At 42.4% G+C, this 20,964-nt stretch overlaps 1 protein-coding gene across 1 annotated transcript in view; it reads left to right on the top strand.

The window, feature by feature from the left end:
- Positions 1–20,964, top strand: part of WIPF1 (WAS/WASL interacting protein family member 1) — a 55,518-nt gene that overhangs the window by 5,123 nt on the left and 29,431 nt on the right. Inside the window, 1 exon segment of the mRNA XM_030454012.1 lies at positions 16,927–17,037. The gene's annotated coding sequence lies outside the window, so the exon portion shown is untranslated.

Below are 20,964 nucleotides of genomic sequence, written 5' to 3'. Positions count from 1 at the left end.
AGATCACTTTGTAACGGGCTACTTCTACCCTCTGAAAGATTTTCTTCAGTTTTTTTGCTTTGTGTCATATTCATAGGGGGGTTTGGTACTAAAGTTCTTTAATAAATAATAAATGCAATAAACTGTTCAGTTTATTGCATTGACTTTTTCAGGAAGCATTGAGAACATTAGATCTGGAAAAGAATTTGGTGAAATGAAAAAGAGGGCTGCAAAGGAAATTTTTAGAAAGTGATGTTATTCCCAGTTTGCTGTATAACAAGTAATCTCTTATTTTTAAGAGGAAAATAGCAAAGGAACTGTACACAGAATCTGAGTTTGAATCTCTCTTTGTTTAAAAAAATAAAAATCACTTGATGAAAACTTTAAGATCTGGAAGCTCAGAAGAAAGCATATCAGCATTTTAAAGAGTACCATGGAAGGAGTTAAGCTGTGAGTCAACTGCATCTGTGTTTCAAATCCAAATGCTACGAACAAGGCACCATTCATATCTTCAGTTATAAGTTATGCTGAATTCGTTATGCTGTGTTTGTTTGAATTCTCTTCAGAGGAGAAAAAAAATCATGGCAGATTAAAAAAAAAATAAATAAAAATCACTACTCTTGTTCTAGTAGCTTGTTTCTGAAGTGATGAAGCAGGATTCTCCTTTCCCATCTTTTAGTCTTTTTTTCTCCAACACTTATGCAGGTCAGCTGCTAATTATTAGCAGCTGTGAAACTATGGAGTTACATAAGCATAACTAAAAGTCAGTGCAGCCTTGCATCATTCAGCAGATCTGTCTGTTGCTTATTCACCACAATAACAGATCAGTTTTGTAACTCACTTGACGTGGGTATCTAAATACTAAGCATCAGCAGAGGTGGGAAATTGGTAAATACTGTAAGTCAAATCAGATATGATCATGTGGTTTTTTTTTATTGTTGCCACAACCTGTTGTCCAATTATACATGTGCTTGGCTGCTTCATGTGTCCCAGTAATGCCCTGCAACAGCTGAGCCTGCCAGCTACATAAAGCTGAATTGTCTGGGCAGCTTTGCTGGGAGGAAAAGTATGGGGGCTATGCCTGGCTGCAGCGGAAGCAGGACAAGTGTGAGAGCTTGTGAGTGTATCCCAGATTAGCCATGCTGAGTGATATGGCTGGATACAAGAAACTGTCTTGCATGTTAGAAAACATTTTTACAATGGGGCATGTGTACAGATGAGAACTTGGGATTTCTTGGCAAGGGCAGTACCTGCAGCACATATGGGAGCGTGCTGGCACAGGCAGCCCAAGGCTGGCAGATCTAGACTCAAACCCCCAGGTTTGTAACACAGACTCAGCACACCACTGGATTTGGTGAGCAGCACGAGTTTATTCCCATTGCACCCTGAGGATATATAAAAGTTAATCTCCTGTAGTTCTGAATATTAATTCATAGGCTACATAATGAATTTTCTGATCCAGACTCTGATTTTGTTGTCAGATGATTCTTTCCATCTCTTCTCTTTTGCTGGGTTAAAGATCACCACAACCAAGAGAGAGTGTGCAAGAGTGAGTGTAGTGTTATCTGATGTGCAAAATATGATCCATAAGTTATTACTACTTGGGAACTAAGAAGGTGAGGTGAGTTCCAGCAGATAGGGTTTCCCTCCAGTCCAGTCTGTACAGAGCTGTGCCCTGACCCCTCTTTAAAGAAGTAAAAGAGCTCTGTGTTTCCATTTCTTTCTTCCCAATTCTTTTTTTCTTTCCTTTTTTTCTTTTTTTGTTTGTTTTTGGTTTTGGAGGGTTTTCTTTCCTTTTTAAAGTAGTGATGTGAACAGTTAAGTTTGAGAGCTGCTGCCCTAGATCTGTGGTGTTTCTGCTATTTCTTCTGGGAAAAACAGATGGTGCCTCATTAACTCACCTCAGTGACAGGCTCTGAAAACCTGGGACCTTACATCCACCCTGAAATTACCTTGGTCCCCGAGGAAAGATATAGGTATTTGGAGGCAATTTGCAAGCTCCAGCTGCTGGGGTAGCACTCCAGAGACTAAGAGGATGGCATAAATTGGGTACCTTCCTTTTATGTGTAGCCTAAATGGAATGATAACTGGTTTTCATAACTAGAATCAGCTAGGTAGCATTTTAATAGAAGAACACGGATGATTTAAAAATCCTGGGGAGGGAAAATATTGGTTATTCTCCCAGTCACCTGCTACCTGAGGAAAGGATACTAGTTTGACATTCTTTTGGATCAATTTGGATTGCAGTTTGGCAAATATAGACAGCATCAGCTGTGCAGTACTAAGTTTTACAGTCCTATCTTCAATTTACCCCAACTCATCAGTTGTCCCATGGCCATCACATCAGTCACTGCTCTCCTCATGTCCTAATTTACCTAACACTGACTGACCTGCTTTGCCTAATACATTCCCAAAAGTGTGGTGTTTATTTTGGTTGGTTGGGTTATTTTGGTTTTTGTTGTGGTTGTGTGATTTTGTTTGTTTGGGTTTGGGTTTTTGGGGGGGGGGGGGGGGGGAGGGAGGGGGTGGTTCTAGCATGGAAATGCAAAATAGGGAATTTTCACTCTTTTTTTCCACACTTGAAGCTGCTGAAAAGAGATTTTAAAGGAAGTATTGAATGTAAATGTGGTGGCTAGATCCTGACTGGATGCTGGGTGCCCACCAAAGCTCCTTTTTCACTCTGCTCCTCAGGTGGACATGGGAGAGAAAATACTACAAAAGGCTTGTGACTGAAGATAAGGACAGGGAGTGATAATTCAGCAGCTACTGTCATGAGCAAACCAGACTTGATGTGGGGAAAAATTAATTCATTACCAAACAAATTGGAGTAGGATAATGAGAAATAAAACCAAATCTTAAAAACACATTTCCTCCCCCTCTCCCTTCTTTCTGGGATTAATTTTATTCCTGATTTTTGTGCCTCTCCCCCTCCAGTGGTGCAGGGGAATGGGGATTATGGTTAGATCATTGCATGCTTCTCCAAAATGAGTCTGTCCTACAGGCTGCAGCTCTTCATGAACTTGCTCCAGCATGGGTATCCCGGGGGGCTACAAGTCCTCCCAGCAGACCTGTTTAGTGTGGGCTCCTCTCTACATGGGTCCTGCAAGCAACCAGCTCCAGAGTGAGCTTCCCATGGTGTCACAGCATCCTTAGAGCATTGACCTGCTCAGGTGTGGGGTCCTCCACAGGCTGCAGATGAGTATTTGCTCCACTGTGAACTTCCATGAGCTGCAGGAGGACAGACTGCCTGGCTGTGTTCTTCACCATGGGCTGCCAAGGAATCTCTTCTCCACCTCCTCCCCCTTTCTCCACTGACCTTAGTGGCTGCAGAGTTGTTACTCTCATGTATTCTCTCTCTTCTCTGCTGCTTTTTCCATCATTTTATTTTGTTTTGTTTTTTCTCTCTTCAATGTGTTACCACAGAGGCACTAACACAGCCACTGATGGGCATGGCCACTGCTGGGTCTGTCCTGGAGCCTGCTGGCTCCGAGTGAACACGGGAGGCTTCTAGCAGCTTCTTATAGAAGCCACTCCTTTACCCCTCTCACCTACCCCCTGATACCAGAACCTTGCCATGCAAACCCAATACATTTCCCCTCCTCAGCTCTGTAAGTCAAATGTTTAAGAGGTGCTGTGTGTTGCATATGTTGCGTGTAAACAAGCCTCAGTGAGTATGCACAACTCAAACTATTAATCTCTTTATTATGTGCCTCACCTGGTCACATCTTGTCTCTGATTTTAAGACATCTGAGATAGGGAATATATTTGACCAGAGTCTGGTAACATACACTTTCTGTTCCAAGGGCATGAAGTGAAAAATCAGATGATAGCAATGTTGTGGTAAGAAAAATATGCAAGTATGACTGTTTCTGTTTGGGAGAGAATGTGATTCAACTGAGGCCTCAGAGGCAGGCCAATCATAATACTTCCCTTTGCAGGTTGCATTTTCAAACTACTCCAGACTAATGTTACTTTGAAACTGAGAAAAAGATACTCCTTAAACTTACAGTTTTTCCAATCAATAATTCTGGAACCTGGAATTCTCAAATAACAGCAGACAGCCCAAAAGCTTTCTTTAAATACTAGGCAGCAACAAACTGCCAGGAAATAATTGTCCCTTGGACCTTGCTACTTTTCAAATAAAAGTTCTGCATTTCTTCTGAGTAGGTGGCTTAGAAAGGGACAGAAAACTTGTTTCATGGCACAGCTTACTTTAAGTAGATTATTCTTAATTTAATTGACTAGGGTCCCTTGGGTGTAAATGAACAACTTATGTTCTTGTCTTGTTTAGTTTAAAGTTCAAATAAGATGGGCTTTTTCAGAATGAAGCATCTTGCTCTGAAGAGCTGCTGCATGCTTATAGTTGTCCTCTTAAGTAGAACCAGAGCTGTATTTATTTCCTCATTTACTGGTTAGCCTCTTCCTAGCAACTCTCTGAAGAATCAGTGTCTCCAAGTTTTTTATTATAGCTTTTTTTTTTTTTTTTTAATTTGTGCATCCTTAAAAAAGTATGTGTGCTGACTGGAGTTAAGAGAAAGACAAATTAACTTGAGCTGCTAGAGGGAACTAGAAAATGAAGTGTTCTATAACTGACAAACAGCTTGAGATGACTGGACAATTCCCTCTTTATTCATCTGAAATGTGCCAGTTGTTTAGCAGAACATCCCTAATAATGCAAGTGAATTGCAGGATAAAACACAGTTGGATGTCAACATGTGCAGTACTTAAATGAGAACACTGAGGGATTCTGTGCTTCCAAAAGAAAGGATTTTCATTGTTGTCTTCTGTGTGCTACTTTATAAGTTCCCCAAGAAAGTTCTTCCTAGGAGGAATAATAGAGTTTGTATTTGTTTACAGAAAGAGTTGTATGTGATTGCTCTTTTTTCCTTAGACTGACAGCTTTTATTCTTCTCATAAATATGTTTGATCACCGTCTGCTCACTAATCAGCAAGACTGTTGAGGGATTAAAGAAACCATGGTAATGCTATCACATGGTGTACAATACCACAGCATTTACAGCTTCCAAGGCTTTTGCTCCAAGCCATCCACTGTGAGGTAAGGACAAAAGCAAATGAAAATTGACTGGCAAAACCCTGCAAAAAAGGAAAATTTTTTAAAAGAAGTGTATTTTCACCTTCTTCGCTTTGTATAGCAGTTAAGTATCCCATTGCCATTTCTTAGCTAGGCATGACTTTGTGCCCTACCAAGTGAGAACAGAGACAGAGGGAATCACTCTAGCAAAAGGGCTGGTAGGTGCACCCCTGGGTCCAGCCTGGCCCTTGAGGTAAGGTTGCTGTGGGAGATCAGCACTGAGAAGGTATCAGTGGAGCAGGATTGCTCCCAGCAAGGTCAGATCAGTGTTTCCCAGAGCCTGGCTGCTTTCCATTAGGCATCTGGAGGTCCTTCCTCTGTTCTCTGGTGGAGACCACTGTTTATTTTTGGAAATTGCCATCCTGATGGTAGGATCACTCTTTCTTCTGCTGTAAAGCTCCTGTGCCCTTGACGTTTTTCTTCAGAAGTTTTGTAGAGTTACTGTGATGTGACTATGCCGAGGAGCAAAAAACCTAGAGAGACTGCAGGCATATTTGATGCAAGAAATATCAGTTCTGTCCAGTGAAATTGTCATAAATTGCAGTCTCACATCTCTGTATTTAACTTGGGTATGTTCAGGTCCTTGGTTTCTTTCTTTCTAAGCAGAGCATGTTATCACTGTCATCTTCTGTAACATGCATCAGTGTGGGATCTCAGATCCTGTCACTCAGGAATTCTTTCTGACATAAGGACAAGCATAAAATAAAGGTTTTTTAAAAAATAGTTCTAAGGATATAATAATGGAAGTGGACTCATGGACAATCAAAGGTCTTCAAAACCAAAATCCCCTAGAGCAATGCGCTTGAAGTTGACAGAACTGTTCTTGTCCCCTTTAGCAGCAAAGAAGTTAAACATGTCACAAAGTTTACTTTAATCCAAACTATTAACATCATGAAGCCTCAGGTAGGTTTAAACAGCCTGTAAAACAGCTGGTGTAGCTGAGCCCCTGCTGACAGCATGAAGATAGAGGGAAGCGGGTAAAGAAAAACCTTCAGGCTCCCGCAGCGTGTGGGGATGCTTTGAGGCATTGCTGGAGAGAGATGGGGGGTACCAGCTCACAATTCATCCTCAGTCAGGGACTGTGCCAGGATGTGCTGGTTCTGCTGGGACCTGGCCCACAGACTGCCTGGAAGCGTTTGGCTCTACCAAAATGCCTGTGACTGATCTCGCCTGCCCCAAGAGGAACATGCTGTAGTCTCCTCCTTGCTGTGGGTAATTTTTCAGGCCTAGCAGGAGGGTTTTAGGAGGCCCCTGCTGCCGTTCTCTGCAGTGGTCACAGAGGAGCCAGCAGGCTCTGCTGAACTGTTTGGAAATGGGACTGTAAGGCATTTCTGCTCTATTAGCAGCAACTTTTCAGACAGCCGTATTTAAAAATACCAGAGATGGGTTTTTCTGTTGCATATTGGTAATGCACTCAGAGCTATAAGCTATATACTTAACTATAAATTTAATTATTCTGTTTTATACTGAGTACCTGGCCTTTTGCTACTGAGAGAGGAAAAAAACAGCAGCATGCAGAGTGGGATACAGACAAGGATTACAAGTTCAGTTATATTATTGCATGGAACTTCTGCTCATGAGGGAGACCTGGTGCCAAGCTGTATCAAGCCCAACTACCAGGCAACTGCCTCTGTTCTCAGTCTCATCCCGCACATTTGGGGGCTTATCCTGATTGTCCCCAAGTGTGTTACGAGAACATGCATACGCAAGGCATCAGAAGCCCAGCTCCTTTTATTTGTCCAGCTGTGGGGACAAGAATATCCCCATACCCTTTTGAGACAGAAGTGTTGCTCTGTGTCCTGTGAGTAGTCTCCTGATAGATGTTTGGCTTCAGCACTTGAGGAATCCAGGATTTGGTGACTGGAAATAGCAGGCACTTTATTTCTAGACTGGCAGTTTGTCTCTAAGCTAGGTGAGCTGTGACTCAACATTGCTTTCTGTCAGGTTTAGCATAGTCTAAGAGCAATGAGATGGTGATCTCAGGTCTGCAAAACAAAAGCTCCTGCTTTTGAATTACTGCTCCTGGCATTGAATTACTTCCATGATGAAAGGCATCACAAAGTATTCAGATTGTGAACAGGGATTGAAATTGTTCTCTGTCCAACGAGTGATCCTTTCAGCGCTGGGCCAATGCTGGGGACAGTGGTGTGAGCAGTCCTGCTTGGATGTATCCCGCGTAGGGACCCATTACATGTCAGTGAGGTGTGGGATCTCCCAACAGGCCTGAACGTTTCACTGTCTAAGGAAACGGAGACCTTCTGTCTTTGAGGCTGTTATCTGGATGCTTTTCACAGACCCTGCAATTCCCTGTTACTTTTTTGCATACTGCTCTCCCAATTCATAGTAGCAAACTCTCATAATTCATAGTAATTGCATAGATAATTAAATGAGAATGTGGCATGCAGTGGTTATACATATTAATATACTGAGCTTCCCTTTCTCCTGCTTGGAGAATATCCTCCTCAGGAGAATATTGTTTTAAATAAATATTAATGAAAGAAAAACACATGATCTGGTCTTGTACATGGTCTGATCTTGCTCACTCTACCTGGGTATAGTTCAAATAAGTATGAGATTTCTGGCACTTGTACCTAAGCAATGAATAAAAGATCTCATGCATTATACAGCAGAGAGGCTGCTTCTCTTTCATAATAATCTAGTGAGAATGTACAGACTGTGATCTGTGGCTACATTTGGCATCCAGATATTCCTGATGTGGAATATACCACCCATGGGAAGAATGTAAGAAATGGACTAAAGTTCCCAGTGGTTGGGACTTTTTTCCCTTTGGGAAAAAAAAAAGCAAAAGGGCATGAGCTTTGGATAGGCTGCCACTACTATAAAACGATACACAGCTCTTTTTTTCCCCAGATATTATCCTGCTTGTAGCTAGTTCCCTTTCTATTTAATCAGAACTTTTCAGCCCTTCCAGTATAAAGGTTCAGAATATAAAGGGAAAATCAGCTAAGCAGAGGTAACAGCTTGAAACAGTATTAGTGTCACCCTGGTGCCTGTGACAGATGAAAAATGGCCCTTGGGGCTTTAAAATGTGTGGATGTTGTGGTAGGTCTGAAGTGTAGATTTGTTTTACTTTGTTCTTACATGTATATGTACTCATATGCTGATGAGAAGTGTGAATATAAAGTATTGTTGAGATTTAAGTGGGATCTTTTAGAAACAGTTGATATTTTCTACTGAAATAACAAAGTATATTGAAATTCTTCATCAAATTTTTCACACCTGAAACTTTGTAAGCACTAAGGCTTATGCTAATAGCTAAATATGAATTCCTCAACAATATCTTTTAATGTCACTATTATAGCAATGCTCATATATTGAAAAAGATACTTGAAGACTAGGCACTTGTCAAAGTATAACAAATACTGCTCTAGAAAAACAGCCAAGCAGTTTTTACTGGGCAAAAAGTGTTGAAAATACTCTTTGGAAAAATAGCATAATTGTTCTTATGTTGCTGGACCAGTTGAGTAATCCCATATTATTTGATCAAGTCACAGACAAACTGTGTCTCAAGATAATTGTATAAAAAAGCAGCAAAACAAGAAATTGGGTTTTAAGTGAAATTAAACAATGACCAGCACTGTTTCTTTTAGTAAAACATCTTTCTTTGTTCTAAAGAATATATTATGTTTATTAGAAATATCTATAGTGCTATAGAGACTTCCCCTTTCAGAAATATATCTTATATATCCTATGTCCAGTATAGTGACTGTTACTGGGTCAGGGAGGACAAGTAAGTTTCTGAGAGCAAGTTTTGTCAGCTCAGCAGTTTACACTCAAATCAAGAAATTTGTAGGCATTTCTAGGCATATTACATTTTCTTAGTAATGGCTTTTATTTATGTGGCTGTCCTCTGAATAAGTAACCTGTGGCTAAAACCAAGGCTGATAGCTGAAAAGGTAATGTCTCATACCCATGCAGCTGTGTAAAGGGTTTTGTCCCAGAGTTTGTTGGGGTTTTATGGGGGTTTTTTTCCTGGTTTCAAACAGGATTGGAGCAGTATGAAAGAGCTTCGTCTTCCACACACATGACTACAGAGAGGGAATTTGGCATAAAATCTTTGACCATCAAATTTTGTTCCCATTTTGGATGAAGGACAAGATAGGTTCTCTGTTTTATCTGTTTTATTCTCCCATCCCTGAGGAATGTGTTAATACTTCATTGTTCTGAAGGAAGATAGTGGGCAACATTAAATATTTACATCTCTTTGCAAAGTCACTGGGATGTCACCAGGATACCTAGCTCTACATCACACATGCTCTAATTCACCCCAAACACCCACTGTTTACTAATCTTCAGCCCCCATCTGTGCCGATAATGAGCAGGAGGAAATGGAAACAGCAGGGATTATATGCTACTGAGAAGTCCCAGTTTCCATGCCTGGTTGTAATTCTTTCAACAAACTCTTGCCGACCATGCTCCTGCTTTGAAGTTTGAACACCTCTGTATTAGTGCTTGGCTCTGGTGATTTGGAAAAAAGATTAGGGCTTGTTTGGGTTTTTTTTTTAAAAAAAACTTGCATATCAGCATCTCCATGTGAGGGTTTACTCTTGCAGTCACACGTGTTGTGCCTGCTCCAGGTCAGGAGCAGTACAGATGGTTTTTGCCAAATCACTGAGATGTTAATTGCTCATATTTGCTGGTGACAGGTACCAGATAGAAAACAGTCCCCACCATAACAACTATTCTGTGCGTGTGTGTAGTCTTAGCCATATTGATGAAAGGGGGGGGGGTGGACATATAATGAATAAGCAGGACACATTTTTATAAAGTGAGTGGTATGGGGGGTTTTGAATGCTGGGATTGAGCATGCTCCATGAGGTTGAATCACCGTGCCCAGTGTGCTCCAATGTGTGGATGTAGGGCAGTGCATATTTCTAATCGAAACAAAAAGCCTCAGAGCTTGTGATTGCCTTTTAAACCCCATAGCACAGGGCAGCAAACGATTTGTGTATGGCTTTACAGCTGTACCTGTAGACATCCCTGTGTATCTTCGCTGTGAGACCACTATGTAACTTGTTATTGCTGTCGGGGTGGTCCTTTATCCATAAATCAAATGCTGTTTGATCTCATGGCAAGTGGAAGGTAGTCGATTTATAGCCTTAAAAACAACTTGTGCTGTCTGCAGGGTTGCTGGCACATACCTCCATTAGTTACTCAGGTGTACATGAGGAAGAGCTTCAGCCATGCTTTCCACACAGAAGATAAAGAAATAGATTTATATACATACAAGGTGAGATACTGCATTAGTTAAAAGTAGATTACTGCTGAAAATCCTGCTGAGGCTTCAGTCCTCCAGAAGGTGCCAGTCAACAGATTCCTCATCTGTGACAAGGATGTAGAAATAAGTGGTTTGTTTAGAGAGGACAGAATTTATCAGGCTTCAGATGTTTCCCTTCACATCTTCATGGTCCATGGTCAGAGTTGACAGGTCCTCTGGTGTTAGTGGGGCTCAGCAAATCCTGGTGCTTGAGGGCTGTGCAGACACAGCGAGTGCCCCTGGTGTCACACAGCTGCCTCAGATGTCCCTGTGGTGCCTGCTGCATGGTCCTGCTGAGGTGCAGCTGTCCGCTGGGCTGGGCTGGAGCAAGGTCCTGGGAGGCTGCTTTCCCTGGACATAGCTTTAGGGCAGCTGGGAAACAGCTGGGAGTTACCTGCTGCATGAACAAATTCCATCTGGAACAACATGGAGGGGGTATAAAGCTACATTTGCCCCACCAGCAGCTCCAAGCACAGCTCTGGCACAGTCCAACATGCACAGCTAGACCCTTGCACTACTGTTGACACATTAAAAGTGACTTTGTAAACATAGCCCCTTCTTAAAACAGAGAGCCATAACCCATCTCTTGTGAGGGCTGAGGGCTGCTTGAGCCCCCGGGTGAGCAGCTGGGGAGGACAAAGCAGCAGTGTGCTGAGAGCAAACTTGGCACTCTCTGAACTCCTCAACTTCCCCTCGGCAGGCACTGCTGAACCTTGGGGTCCAGTGTTGGTGCCTCTGCACCCTTACCGAGGGGAATGTGCTTCAGCTGCTGGCAGCTCACTGTGCTCTCAAACATCTTCCAGTGTAAATAATACCTTGGCCATTTGGCCCAAGACTTGAACTAGGGCAGAGCAGGTGCCTCTGCAGACACGTGTCTGCTCCTGCTGCATCTGCAGAGCTCAGATGCACAGGCACAAGTGGGTGTGCAGGAGCCCAAAGAAAGCCTGATGCGGAAGCATCCATTTTGTGGACTAGTCTTTTTTTCAGTCATGCACATGTTTCCTCTTCTGTGGGTATCCTCTGTGTGTTTACACTTAAAATATTTATATCTCTTACTAGATGGGTGTGAATTGCTCAGTACTTAACTGCTAAATTCCTTAGACTGGAAAGGTTTGTGCTGTCTCACCTTATTAGCCTGAACGGATCATCTCCTCTCCTTAACTTGTCCCTTGATCCAGCAACATTTTATACTGTGTGTGCCAACTTCCAGGAGAGGTGGGATTATCCTTGTGCACTCACTCTTGCATAAGCCCAGGGCCTGGCAGCAGGCACGTGCTGCTCTCTGAAATCCTGTGGTTTGTTGCTGTCTCTCTGACAGAGGTCACTACATTTGTCTGGGTAGAAGGGGTAGATCCTCAAAACCATCACCACTCAATTTCCAGTGGGTCCAGGCAGATAACTTTAACCTACTGGTAAAGATTATTGGAGCTAATTTGGTTTGTTCTGACAGTCTTTAATTAGTGAGTGTTGGTAGGAAGCCCTGAGGCCACAAGACAGGAAGGTAATCCCTGGCTGGTGGTCACTGAGAGGCTGCTCACAACACTGATCTCTTCATCTGACACAGATTAATTTAAAAAATAACATTTTTAGTGGGAACCTCTTAATTTATGTAGAAATTGCATAGAATGCTTCAAACGGTGGGCAAAGCAGCAGCTCCCATTGGCCTGCTCTGGGCCTCTTGCTGTGGTTTTATGTGTGGCCTGGTTAGCAGAAGAAGTTGTCCTCTGTTACCTGAGAGTGAGAAGAAGGAAAAAAAAGGAAAATAACCAGCTTTTGAACACCAGATCAGTTGTTCAGTATAGTCTGTGGCACAGGCTGTGGAGCCACTGTGCCAACAAACACACCTGGACAGCCATGAAGTATGGTGGGAGAACGAGGTGGAGGAGAGTCATAAAGGAGTGTTGCTGCTGAAAGCTTTGTACCCCAAACATGCAGCATCACTGCCTATTTTCTCTCTTCCTGCCTTCAGGTTCTTCACACTCACACTTAGGTGCAGCCAAGTCCAGCCAGTGCCCCAGCACAGATGTTTGCAGTCAGTCTCCAAGGGAACCCCTCTGGCTGTGCAGCCCCCCTGTCTTCTTTCAGTTCTTGCCAGGCTGATCAGTGCCCCAGGGGCACTGGTGGTTGTTTTTTTTAAGTTCTCACCAAATAAAGGGACATTTAACTTATCCCCTCCCACCCCAACCCCTCCATAACCTAGCTTAACACTCCTCACAAGGAGCATCTTCCAACAGAACAGTATCTCCTTGCTCATTCTGGTAAAACCATTCTGTCTGTCCTCTGACATGGCAATCTTCAAACTTTATCTCCAGTCTGTGTCAGCATTTCTGCTGCTGGTACCACTCAGGATTCCGTTGTCTTTCTGACATTCACTTTTTAAAAAAACATTCTGCTGAAGCATCACCTATTGGCTAATCCTCCAAGCACAATTCAGGACTTGACTGTCCTTCCTTTTGTGACATATGTTCAGGTCTGATTGTTCCATCACTAGATGACTATATATGGATGCACATTGCTACAGCTGAGAAGAAAACCTCTACTCTTCTGAAGCCATCAGCTGTTTTTCATAGGACTCAAAAAACTGTTTGCCATGTTCAGATGAAAAATATTTCTAAAAACTGCTGAAAACTGCATCTATTTGAATGCATCTATTACCACTCAGAAAATTTTATAAACAAATATAGTGGAAGTGAAATTACTTATGCCTGCAGTGTAATTGCATGCTCCACTGTGATACTTGTTTCCTTTTTAAAAGAAGAGGGGGAGTTCTAAACATACTGTAAAAGAATCACATTCAGCATTTGGTGTTAATACAAAGAAATAATACTAAAAGGTCCACTGAATCATGGAGTGATTCAGGCAACAGAGGAGGGCTATTTGACTGTGTAAAAATGTTAGTGGTTCAGCATGAGAGCAGAAAACTCTTCAAGGTACTGTAAGGGATACTCTAGGTGGCCCTGCTCTGGCAGGGGGGGTTGGACTAGATGATCTTTCGAGGTCCCTTCTAACCCCTAGGATTCTATGATTCTATGATAGTTAGTTTCTTTAGCTCGTTTTAAAGAGTAAGAGAAGTGAGCCTAGCAAGGTGCTGTGAGGAAGTGTGGTGTCACATGCAGCTCTGCAGGAAATGAGATTGAAGCTGCTGGGGAAGTTCAGACCCGTGTGACCTCCACTGGATTCAAATAGCGCAGGTCAGTCCTCTTCAAATGTCTCTTTAACCATCCTGCTGGGGTTCTGTGTATCCACCTTCCCAAATCCTTGGCAGCAGAGTAAGAAGTGGTCCATACGGTACTTGTGTTATCAGGCAGCAAGAGACATGGGCTTTCAGAATGGGACCTTGCTGGGCAGAAATAGGAAGTGGGTTACCCAGTTTGTGAGAAGCTTGGACCCTGCCTCACTGTACAAGAGTAGCATGAACCTGAATCATGTTAGAAATATGAAAGAAATCTCCGTCTTGTTAAGACTTCCATGAACAAAAGATCAGAATATACAACAGAAGTCTTCAGTGTTAATACATACCAGAAAGTGCTTTTCCAAGCACATGCTAAAGTAATTGTCTGTAGCGAGAATTTCACTTTGTTTTGGCTCTACTAAGCATATAGTTAGTTGTTCTGTTTGGTTTTACTGGTGTAGTCTCTTGTTAATGTTTTTTCTCATTCCTTGTGATTTTTTGTTGAGAAGTTCCATCCCAGCTTTTCTGTGCTGCAGGGTTTTAGCTTGGGTATGCACAGTATCAGGAATGAAACAGTACCAGTTTGGTGCTGGAGAACTTGGGATCTCTCAGAGGGAGGCTGCTTGATGGGATGTTCATTTACATTTGTATTCCTGCACAAAAATACATACATTACTTTCAAATATTATTTGGCAACTGTGATTAATTTAAAACTTTGAATGGAAATCCAGGGTGAAAGTTAATAAGAAAATGAACTTCAGGAGGATAAAATGTAGAATGTAGTAGCAGTAGTGCTTTACAGAGTCTGAACTGAAGTTAAATCCCAGTGTGGGGTGCACGTGGTGCTGGGAGAGCTAGGGGGGAAGAGGAGGTGGCAGGTGAGCAGTCGCAGCTGATGGCAAGGGTGGTCCCCAGGCTGGCCACAGCTGGTCCCCCATGGCTCCCTAGGCAAGGCCACAGCTTGCCAGGCAGAGGGGCTTGCTCAGTGGAGTGGTGGTGAGCTAGGATGAAATGCAGCTGCTGGGAACAACAGAGGCTGCAGTGAGGACATGCCAGGTATTAAAAGCAGAGAATTGAGTGCCAGGTAAATATTCCTAAAACTGTCCATAATTCTTCCCAATTTAAAAAAAACCAAAACTATTTCCTGGATTCTGTAGAAAAACACAAAATTGTACTTCCCTACTTGTACCACCTAGGCATTCATCCTGATCTAACCATAAAAATATCAATGTAAAATGAATGTAGGAAGGAATGCAGGAGCAGGGAGGGCCACAGCCCCTCCTGCCCAGGAGGTGGGTGCTGGGTCTGGCTCTGGCTCTGCCACAGGGCACAGAGGGTCTCCGAAATTTGGGAATAGCAGTTCCCTCTTTCTCAGGAGTTAACAGCTCTGTGATTCTCCCTCTTTGTGGCCTTGCAGAGAGCTTGCTGTCACATTTTGAGCTTTGGAGTTTCACCTGCAGAAGGCTCTGGCCTTAGCTGGGCTCCTCTGCTTCTATAAGACTGGCAAGTTTTGCAAAGGGAGCCAAAGTTCTGCGCAAAATCAGCCTTTCTGCTATATTGGAGCTTATAGCCTTCACCAGAGCACTGCAAAACTCAACTCTGTTTAACTAAGAATGTAATTTAAAAGCAATTTAATGTAATCCTGCTGCAGACATTTTCATTTCAGCCTAATCCTGCTTTATAGTGGCTCATCTCAAATAGATTAGGAGTTGTCGTAAGCTAAATATATCAGCTTGTAAATAATGGATGTGAGCCTGCATGCAGTGGTTTGCTCTGGATATTTGAAACTGAATTAGAAAGAAATTGATACACTTTCCTAAATAAATTAAGTCTAACACTTTTACTCTGCTACTAGGAGTGAGCACAGGCAACCAGGACTTACAGGGGAAGGGATTTTCTGAATGGGGCTGTTCCACCAGCTTGCATTGTGAAAGCCAGGGAAAGAGTGTTTCTTTCCCTAACAAATTAAAAAGGAAATCTGCAAAAAAGAGGAAAGGGAACAAGGGTACAGACTAAACAAGAGGAAATAAATATGGTTTGGAATGATAGAGAAGGAAATAAAACAAAACAAAAAAAAGAAAATAGTAAAAAATGGAACCAGATGGGAACAAATTATGTGCTCAGGAAAAAAACCTCTCTCCTCTTTTACTGAGCTTCAGAAGGAAGGGAGACTGTATGTGTTTGCACATATTCATAGCATCTATGAAAGAAAAATTAATTTTTCTGATTCAGTTTTTTTAGTCGTTTGTTTGTTAATTTCTCTTGGGCAGTATTAGAAGTTTGTAAGCTTGAGAGAGCTTCAAAGTTAGATGCAAGAAATTTTGAAGTATCCTTAATTCTGCAAACAAACAGAATAACCCACTTGTAATGTTACTTAAATCACTGGCCAGTTTTGCTCCCCAAAAGTTACTTGGCTGCACTGTTCTGTTGGCTTTGTGTTCACTTGGATCCATGGCACAGGGTTGTCCCACCCTCTACAGGGGGAAAAACAGGAGTTAAAGTGTGCAATACCTACTCATGCAAGCCTGAGCTGCATAGGCCAGCTTCAGAAAGTTTGTAGCAGGATCCCCTTGTGGATTTCATTTCACCATGTATGAAGCAAAGGCTTCATACCAGAGAGAGATTTGAGTCTAGAGACATTAATCTCTAAATATTTTCTCTCTATTTTATTTCTAAATAGAAGTAAATCCATAAAATGCTAAATGGTTTCTGTTCTTGTATTTTACTTTAAATTGACTGGATTGATAAAGACACTTTGTTGCTTAAATATTAAATACATTGGATGGACAAGGGTATCTTTGGCTGAGGCATCATTTGCAGCACACCTCTAACCTCTTGTTGGCCATTCTCTCCCCCTTTCTCCCACACACTTCAGTGCCAGTTCTGCAAATCATGTCTGTAATTAGCTGTTAAAAGCCTTAAGAGTTTTAAGGACATCCATTTTGCTTGTATATGATTGTTTCAGGTTTTGCACGCATTTTTCTCTAGACTAAGCTATGGAAACCTTATTACAAAGCTGGTGGGTGAACTGTGGCTTTTCCGAGAGGAGCAACTGTAGCAGTGAATAATTCTATTCACTTGTACATCCATCCACACGTTTTTCTGTTTTTCTGCTTTCATTCCACTATTTACATTGGTAATGCCATGCTGAAGTTGAGGGAATTATCTTAAATTTGTTTGAAAACAGATTGGGCCCTTTGGCTTCAGGAACTGATCTGGAGTTCACAGTCAGTGTATTAATTTGCTCTGATTCCTCTTTAGGTGGAGGTGGGTTCCTATTTGCACGCTGCCAGTTCTCATGCAGAGCTTCTACTCACTCAAGGAAATGTGTAACAGGTTCTGTGGTCCCCAGTGTTTTGGGTTTGCAATTAATCATTCTTTTTTTCCTTTTTTTTTTTCTTGCAGGAATGTGCAACCTGGGAAATATTGTGATCTAATTAACTTCAGCAAGTGTATTCTGGACTGACTTTGCCAGGACTCCTATTCTGTGCAAGCATTTCTCCTGCTGGTGACAAGGTACAGAGCCCACTGGGTTTGCACCGGGAGAGGGGTGGGAGTGGGGAGGAGTCACTGTGTCAGCAGCAGCACAGGGAAACATCTCCAGTGTGTGTCGTGACATAGAGACATCTTGCAGCTTGATTTGCAGGGTCACAATATATAGGAGTGATAATATATAGGTGACAATATAGGAGTCATTCTCCTCCAGGGCAGGATTAATGGCAGTGCTGGTTTACTGACATGCTCTGATGTGGTACACCTTTTCTGGGGTCAGATATAGGTGTCAGGTTATGTCAAATTTTCTGCCAAATCCCAAAGCTTTTAATATGTGTGGCAGGTTGAGGTTTTTCGGTTGGTTGGTTGGTTTTTTTCATTCCAGTAGCACAGAGCTGACAATGGAGGAATTTAGGACTTCACAAGGAGAAGTCCTAAAGGAGACCTAAGGTATGATTTGAGCAGGTGCTCTGAATTCATAGTTGTCATGACTTAAAGCAAATGATGTTACACTTGGAAACCACACAGTGAAGACTATGATGTTCAGACCTTGGTGCTAGTGAACAGCACTAGTATGAAAATGTCCCCTGAGACATATAATGAATCAGAAAGACATAAATAACAGTGAGCTTACTTTTAATTTTTTTTTATTGCAGCAGAGGCTTGAGCATAAAGCATGTGCTGTAGATAGTCAGCAACCTGCTGACCTAGAGCTTGTGCAGTCTATCAGGTCAATATTATTTCTTATCTCAAATGCACTGTGTTGTGAGCCCTGACTGTGGCTTCTTCACAATTAGCGTGCCAGGTAGATACCAATACTGGGAGGCTCCCAGTCATTGCTTGGGAATTTGGTTCTCTGTAGGCATGAGCACAAAAGCATTCTGAGCTGCTTCTTGATAAGTGCTATTTCTGGTCCTTGTGCGTTGATGCTTTGGTGTAGTTTCAGAAGTGTGCTTGCTTTTAAAACCAGTCTGGGCAAATCAGGGTGCCAGGCTTGGGTCACATGAGAAAGAGGAAATAGCCCTATGACCACAAAAAAAAAAAAAAATGTTGTTTCATTTGTGGCTCCACAACTTGTACCAAGCATGGTAAACTGCCAGGATGGGGACTGGTGCAAAGCCTGGTATTTGGAGAGCTATTCCACACTAGAGGACAAAAAAAATATGGTGCCACTGTGTGATCAGTAGCCAAACACACTCACTTGGACACTAGGGGTTGGTTTGAAGGAGAGAGACATGCAAATAGAGAAAATATGAGTATTTTTTAATTGACAACTATATTTTATTTCATATGAGTATCTTGGATGCTGCAAAAGAACATACAAAGCAATGCTGAAATAAAGATGGTGAATTGTGCCACCCTCACCCATTTGAAATGTGATATGGGATTATGGAATGCCCTAGGAACAGCAGTAATGAAGAGAGCTGGACCAAATACAGCTCATGAGGCAAGGCTGAAGGAAATAGGATTGATTAGGCTAAAGAAGAGAAGATCAAAGAGGCATGTAAACAGTTTTCAAATAACCATGAAGAGGAAATGAATAAATTATTCTGCACATCAGTTGCAAATAGGATGAGAAATAGCAAATGAAATCACAGCAAAGGAGGTTTAGATTAGGCACTGGGCAAAGCTTCATTAGCTGTAAGGATATTAAAGTAGATGACCAAGGGATATTGCAGAATTTCCATCACTGGAGATTTTTGGGGAGAAAAGACAAAAATAGCTGCCAGGAATGATATCATCAATAGTGAGTCAGGATTGCCCACTTGCAACCCTGCTGTCTGTCATTCTGTATTTCAGTCTCCTTGCTGACATTGCCAATAAATTGTTCTGGTTATTGATGAAAACTAAACAGTTATTTTAAAGGCACTAAAGACTTCCATATACATGGTACAGTACATCCTGTCCTCCACTTTTCAGGGAGGGCAGGTGGAATGCTTTCCTGAGTTTCCTGGGGTGATTTTCCTCTTCTAATTTGGGAGTCAACAGATAAAATGAGTGCATTATATTCTGCCCTGTGAGAAGGTAATTGAGTTATCTATCAGCTGGCAAGGTAACTACCAGCTCTGCTCCTGGTATAAGAGGGAGCCCTGAAAAGGCAGGCTGTGCTGCTTCCTCACATGAGCAGTTGTAGGAGGACAAAAAAAACAGTTCATTTTTATCATGGATCTCAAAACAGCAAATTCCCACCTGCTGTGCAAAACCAGTTTGGTCTGCATTGAACAGCATTTCCTACGAGTCAATTTGGCTGGAGTGAGGAGTTGTCTGAAGCAGTGTCTGGCTGCAGGGTTCAGGCTGTTCCCCTTCTGCACAGCAGTGAGGCTCTTCCTCTGTGTGGACTACCAGTACCTACCTGTAAGCCAGCCTGCTTGTGGGGGCCTTAGCAGATGTAGAAGAAAACAGTGATCCATGCAATAGCACTTGAGGACTCAGTCATCAGGCCTGCACTTTAAGAGACAGAGCAGACTTTGTGAGAGCAAGAATGTCTTATGACCTGATAAAACCAATGCAAAACTTCCTTTCAGCCATGGATTTGATCCAGAGACAGCAGCTTTCTGAATTTGGAGAATGGCTTCTTTTAATCTGGGAACTTGTGGCCTCATATTCAAAGTGATCTTTAACTCTCTGTTTAATTACTGATTCTGGTTTTGAAAGCAGAGATGTTAGAAGTCATATTTCAGTATGCCATATGCTAAATTTAGTCTTCAAACTTATTTAAAATAAACCCAGTTTGGTTTTGCCCATGCAAGCTAGCCAAACCATTCTGCCAGTTTGATCAGGGACAAATTTATAGGATTCAGCTGATGTGATGCTGACTTCAAGTAGGGTTTATCAACTGTGACAACCACTCTTACTAGGAAGAAAATAAAGGGAAAATTGGCTGCCACCCTCCAATACTTGCTGTTTTAGGGCACCTGCACAAAACACTCCAGCCTGCACAGACCAATTTTTCTTCTCTAAGCTTTTGGTAGATTGGCATTTGAATTTGAGTGAATTTGAGCAGTACTATGGAGTAAGAGAGTTTGCCAATGAAGTACGTTGTAAGAGGAAATGCAAGAGTTGGACAATGGTATGTGGCTACTTTTGGTTTTGTGGGTATGTTTTTTTGTTTTTTCATGACAGTGGTATGCTGTAGATACTTTTTTTTTCTTGTAAGCTTAAACAGCACCAAAATACTACTTTTTATGCAGAAAAGCTGCATTCACAATACAAGCAGGAGTTCAGCTAGACCTGCTATCTTGCATGGAGCAAACTACCTCCAAAATCAGCTGTTCCACAGGGAGCAGGCTATATCAGAGCTGCCAGCAAACACAGAGATGTGATGCTGGCCAGGCATTGCTTCCAAAAACCTGGTAGAGACTGGGAGCTGCTGCAGAGCAGCTGGCCAGGATAGCTTGTCTTTTTCTCAAGCAGTGGCTTGCAACACCCACAAAATTCATGCAAGGTGTGGATTTGTTCCTCTAGCACATTCACCTGCCTAGAAGGTCTGCTGGGTCTGACCAAGCAGGGAGACAGCCTGTGCAGTCAGCTAGATGTGACCTCACATGTGGTGTCACTACTGTCCCTTGAGCCCCCTGGTAAACCTGTGTGCTCCAGGGCAGGCACCCACATGACACATTGCCTTTGGCTGCACTTGCCACATGGAAACACTTGGCTGGCGAAGGTCATGGAAAAGGGTTGGAGAGAGAAATATTCAAAATAAAATGCAGACAGCTGAGTGGAATCTCTTTTAATGAGCAAGTACTTGGGCAAACACTTTCTTTACTAGGTGTGGAACTTGAGCAGCTTCAAAAGTAGAAAGTGGGGTGTGCTGCATGTCTCCACAGGGTGCATCCCAGGTTGCTGCAGCAGGCAGCACAGCAGCACTGTGTTTCTCCTCAATAAGGTACCCCAGGGCAGGTCTCTTCTTTGTGCGGGGAAAGATCAGCCAGTGCTTGTGCTAAGCCACCG

The sequence above is a fragment of the Calypte anna genome, chromosome 7 (genome assembly GCF_003957555.1).
Source record: "Calypte anna isolate BGI_N300 chromosome 7, bCalAnn1_v1.p, whole genome shotgun sequence".
In the NCBI taxonomy this organism is placed as follows: Eukaryota; Metazoa; Chordata; class Aves; order Apodiformes; family Trochilidae; genus Calypte; species Calypte anna.
This window is presented reverse-complemented; position numbering and strand designations above follow the sequence as displayed.